Genomic DNA, 5,651 nt, shown 5'->3' with positions numbered 1-5,651 from the left:
CTTAAGGCATGAAAACCTCCACATGAGGAAAGAGCCGGGAGAAAGGAGGAGCAAGAGCACAGGCTCGCATGTAACCCCAGGACAGCAAAGGGCTGGAGCACCTGAACAGGTATGGTCCTTTGTGAACATTGCTGTCAGGGCTGCTGGTAAGTCTTAGCTGCTTTGGGGAAGAAAATGGCCAGTGGAGGTGCTGGAAACACACAGACTGCTAAGTGAGAGTCATTAAGGAAGTTGTAGGCTGGGCCTGTGGGATAGCGGTGTGCTGGGTGCATATTTATTGTACTGTATTTATTGTACTACATGTATCTGTACGAAACACACCTGTCATTTTCTTGCATAGAGCTGTGTTGCATACCTACTTTGACACAGGCCAACACACATATTGTGACTGATGCTCAAGTGTGGCTATACAGGGAAATACATTTGCACAGAGAGCACCTTCCCTGTGCTACATTTGCGGTGGGTTCAGAGGGACACAGTGGCTGCATGAATACAGAAAATGACGGGGTCCCTGCACACCACCTCCATGTGTGGGTGATACATGCAAGCATTCTGCCTTGGATGTATTTATGCCGATGTCTGAATGCAGACGTCACATCCACGTGGCGCAACGGGCTGAGGAGAGATGGCATGTGTGTGGCTGTAAGGCATTACATCTCTCCGCATCCTTGTCGGCAGACGTGTTGTTCTGCAGATCCCAAATATGTCACGTGCGAGTCAGCGTTTGCATGAAAACGAAGCATTTGGTTAGGATGTCCCTGGCTGTGCGTGTGGGTTACCCTGCTGTATGTGCCTGGCACGTGTTTGCTCTGTACGGCACGTTCTGCAGTGCGTGTGTTCCCATGCGTGTGCAGTCAGCCTGGCCCTGCCCGATGTCTGCGTGCCCACGGCACAATGCCCCGCACAGCCAGCCCTCTGGCGGCACTGCTCGTCCTCTCGCTACACAGGCGGTTTAAAGGAGGTCATCGTGTGACTAAGGCAGCCTGGCATTTACCCAGCGTTTATTTGGACATTCTAGAGCCAGCTGCACACTTTTTGTTTACTTATTGTCCGACTTGATGCCCTTTCGGCGATCGCTTATAACCCCAGTGCTCCCCAGAAGGGACCCATCCTCTCTGCTTTCAGGGGAAGGTGGATCGTGCAGCATCCACCAGATGCACACAGACCAAAAGGGAAGCAAATAATAATTTAAAAAGTGCCTTGTGCATTATCTGTGCTGGAAACGGCATGTTCTCTGTACAATTCCCTCGACTTTTTAGGGAAACATTTATTCTCTGCTTCCTCATGACAGCAGAGTTTGCAGCGTTCCTGTAAGTTTGGACCAGCCTAAATGAACTGTGCATCCTCAGCGTCTGATTAGCTCTATTTGCTGTGTTTTTATTGACCTATGCAAGAGGAAAACTAGGTCAAGCCAGGCTGATGAGGCTAGATCTGGCTCTGTAATATAAATCAGTACAAACGAGGCCATCCATTTGCTGAGACTTCAAATCACGCTCTGGGGTGGGTTGCCTCCAAAGTGTCCAGGGGACATAATTAGGAACCTTTCCAAGCTGTCAGTCAGAAGTGAAGCGTGGGGTGGGGAATTATTTTAGAAGCTGCACTTTGTTTCTGTGGAGTTTTTATCAGCAAGTGGATGAAGCACAAGCATCGAATAGAAATGGTCCCTGCCTGTCTGTGACTCCTGTGCAAACCTCTCCACAGGAGGCAGCTAAAAAGAAGCTTGCATGGCTGAGATTTTCTACACAGGCAGGAGGGGAGGAAAGCAACTTTTACCCGGTTTATTTGCACACAGACTTTATTGATGGCTTTTGCCATGCACAGCCAAGGGCAATACAGCCAGCCTCTAGTATGGAGAAGCTGTTGAGACTTGTCTGCTCGGGGCTGTCCTGAGTCTCCTCTGACAGTGGATCCGTGTAGGAATCAGCCTGCGACCCAATCTGCTGCTGCTGAGCTAGTCCCCCTGCTCTGGGGAGAAAGGAGGCAGAGAAGCCTGTGACAGGGTGATTTCAGATGCATTAAAAAACCCTTCCATCACCCTGGAAAAGCTCTTTGCAGGGACACTTAGGTGCCTGGTGCTGGAAGTTTCCAGGATGGGGGGCAGCCTCAGCTGGTCTTGTCTTTGGCATGTGATGTGCTGGGAGTGAGGTGTCACCCAGCATTAGCTTCACTGTCGGTGGGGTGGAGGTGGTGGACAGCCATGGTGTGACAGCTCTGGGGCTCACAAAGCCACCCTGCAATGGGGGGCAAGGGAGCAACACTGCAGGGCAGGGGGGGCAAGTCCCAAATAGGTTGTACTGCTGTGGCAGGGGACTCAAAAGGGGGGCAGTGGGAAGGCAGAGGAGGCTGGAGTGCTGCATGCACAGAGGGCAGGGCAGGCTCTCCCTGCTCAGCATCGCTACCCGCGGGGCTGTCAGCAAGCCACTGCTGGACCGGCCTCTGCTTTGCGGAGCAGCAGCCTGTGCGGGAGGGAAGCTCAGGTCACATTGGGCTGCTGAGAGCCACACATGTGATGGCCAGGCAGCGGAGCGGTGAGGGAAAAGCACCCTGAAGATGTGAGAGCCAGCTGGGATCTGCTTTTGAAGAAACAAGTGGTTTGGGGAGAGCCGTGCAGGGTGGCATCAGCCATGGCAACAGATCAGGATGTTATTGGTCCACGGGGAAGGCAGAGGTCTCAGCATCTTTCAGGTGTCCAGCCACAAATGCCCCATTCCTCACCAGTGAGAATATCTGCAGTGCCTTCCTACTCAGTGGGATCTGCAGTATTTTTTATGTTTTGCAGTCTATGGGGCAGAAACACCTTCAGTGGGGTGTCAAGATGCTGTTGGAGGCAGAAGCTCACCTGTTATGACAGGAACAACCCACCCTCTTTTGTACAGCTGTGCACCCAGCTCTGTACAGCAGGTGTCAAATGTGCATTAAATGCCGTTCCTCTGGGAAAAATTTGGCCAGTAAAACAAGAGGAGTATCAGCTCTTACGGAGAGAGACAGAGCTGATGAGACCTGGCTGTTAAAAGCCTGCTGGAAACACAAGGTATCCTCCACTGAACTCAAATGTCCATTCAGCTGAATCAGCTTCCAAGGGATGCTTCCCATCTTCTGCAGGATGCTGCCCTTGCTGGATGAAGCCAGCAGCTGGTGGGAGTTCAGGATGCTGCCACTCTCTCAGGTTCGGAGCCGGCACTGGCATCCCTGCCTGCACAGCTTCCAGACCCGCCTGTCGCGGCTGATCTCAGCTGCAGCCGCTGTGAGTGATGGCCCCGGCTTCTCGGATGCATTTACATTCCCTTTGCATGCTGCTGTTGCCTCCCCTTCTTTATGGCTGTGATTTACTGATGTCACAGATGCAGCATCGCCAAATTAGATTTACGGGACGCTGAATTTATGATTAGAGAAATGAACCCTTCGCCACTTCATGCTGCCCCCCGCCTCCTTCTGTACACACGTGCCTGCCTGTGCGTGCACCTCGCTCTGCTCCGCAGTACGGTGACAGAGGGGGAAGAGAGGTCCTGCATGACCCTAGTTCATGCAGGATATCTGCTCTCCTGGCTACAGACAGAAAGGAGGCAGCAGGGAAAGGTCTCAACAGGGGCCTGGACATCCAAAGTCCCTGGGCTCTGCCCACAGATCTGCAAGCTGGCACTAAACTGCTGTTGCAAGCTCCTGGGTTTTGCCTGCATGTCTGAGAGGAGGAGTGGGTCACAGCCCATGACACAGGGCTCCTAGCTGCTTCGTTTCATATTAACAGTCCTCTTAATGACGGGTTCCTACTTTTGGGTGATTTCCAAAGTGTTCCCAGCAAGCATTCCTCAGCCTCGCCATCTCCAGTCCCTCCCCTGCGATTTTTGCCCTCTCTCCAGCTGAACTTCTGAATAAACTGAACAATCAGTGAGCCAAATGAAGAAAGAATGGGATCAGAAATGAGATAGCTTACAGGCTGTAAGTCAAACCCATACCAGGACGCAGCTCGGTGCAGTTTGAAGCATGGCTTAGTTTGTGCCTGGGTGTGCTGGAGTAACGCCATCCTCGGGAGCTAATTTAGGACGTCCTCTGCTCTGCCCGGGGAGGAAATGGCTTCTGTACAGACGGTACTTGTCTGCGACAGATCGCTGGTAAACAGCGTGATAGCTGGATGTCAGACACGCTGAAGACATCTTTATCAGGTACTTTGCCAGAGCCCCAAGGGGGAAGCTGTAGGACAGACCTTAGTCAGCTGAGATTTTTCAGGCATGGACCGGCTGAGATTCAGGATCGAAGCCCTTGCTAACCCAAAGGCTCGGGTAGAGAGCTAGCTATTAATAAAAAAGGAGGTCTGTGGTGCACCATGCTGCATCTCAGACCCAGCTGTCTCTCTGCAGAGGAGCTTTGCTGAGATATTCTAGACAGAGGCACTAAAGAAAAGATTATATCGAAAATGGAGCAGGTTAGAAGAGCAGGATGGATCGAGGATTTCTTGCTCTGGGGGAAGGTCAAAGCCTTTTTTTTTCCCCAAAAAGAAAATCCTTGTGGTTTTCATCAATCATCAAAACCCATTTTTGTCTGGCCTTAATCACAATGATTCAGGTTAATCTAAGCCCTTTCGTATTTATTTCCCCCACTACTTCAGGACGTGTATTTACTACCTTTCCAGTGAAATGTCCCTTCAAATCAACACTCCCCAAAATCTTGGTTTAAAAACGGGAAGAAAAAAAAAACTCGCTGTGTTTCTCTTTCTCTGGGATCGTTATTAAGTGAGGGCGGTCAGTCTTGCTTTCTCATTAACGATTTTGGGTTTTGTTGTTTGCAGGGAGCTGAGAGCAGAACAGTTTTAGCGGGCATCAGTTTTCCTCTGGCGATGTGCTCGTTTCTTCCCAGCCTCTGAAAACAGACGCCCCTGTGCCTGCCAATGGTCTGTCCATTCATTCCTCCATCTACCCATTTCCATCTCTCCCCACATACCAAAGTACCCTCTGGCTACACTGGAACTGCAGAAATTATGCTGGAGGGGGAGAAATTGCAGAAGCAGAAGGAGCCTTTACAGCAAACAGTCCATTTATTGATATTTTATTATGCTGTTTAGCAGGACCCTGGTGCCTGTAATAAAGCATTAAGGAAGTGTGGCAGCACATTCTCATTGATCCCGTTCAGTACTGTGATATTAGCGTGAGGGCCAGTGACAAAGAAGAGAAATAATTTTGTTCCCCTCCCCTGTGCTAAATTGCTGATGGCAAAATGCCCCGTAAGCCTGAAGATTAGTTAGTGGTGCTGTGACCCCCAGCTGAACGATCACAAACCACATGCAAAAGGGGCAAGGCAAGCTTTTCTTTTGATCTATAGAACTACACAGCGAGGGATTTAGAGCAATCCATGATGACTCAGGAGAGCTCGGATGTATCAGGCCTGGTATTTCATGACTGAAGATGGAAATGGTCTGGGCTGGTCCCGAAGTGCAGCCAGGGAGTGAAATGACATGAAACTTCCTCTGTGCGACAGAAATATTTGCCATTTTGTTCGCTCTGGGTTTTCCAGCTGCAGGACACAGCAGCTAGTCGGGATTTTGCAGCATGGGGAAAGAAACACTTCAGTTCTCAGGTCTGTAATCTCCTGGTGTGTTTTCCTCTGCCCTTTGAGCGACTCCCCAGCCAGACCTGTGTGCAATTTCAGGTGCAATTACG

At 50.7% G+C, this 5,651-nt stretch overlaps 1 long non-coding RNA gene across 1 annotated transcript; it reads left to right on the top strand.

Moving 5' to 3' along the window:
- Positions 1–2,791: 2,791 nt before the first annotated feature.
- On the top strand, positions 2,792–5,104 carry LOC110357561 (uncharacterized). Its single transcript, XR_002411280.2, has 2 exons — positions 2,792–4,160; positions 4,784–5,104. It is a non-coding gene; the product is annotated as an uncharacterized LOC110357561 (long non-coding RNA).
- The last annotated feature ends 547 nt before the right edge of the window (positions 5,105–5,651 follow it).

Source organism: Columba livia, chromosome 24 (assembly GCF_036013475.1).
Source record: "Columba livia isolate bColLiv1 breed racing homer chromosome 24, bColLiv1.pat.W.v2, whole genome shotgun sequence".
Classification (NCBI taxonomy): domain Eukaryota; kingdom Metazoa; phylum Chordata; class Aves; order Columbiformes; family Columbidae; genus Columba; species Columba livia.
Note: the sequence above shows the minus strand (reverse complement) of the source record. Positions and strands in the feature narration are given on the sequence as shown.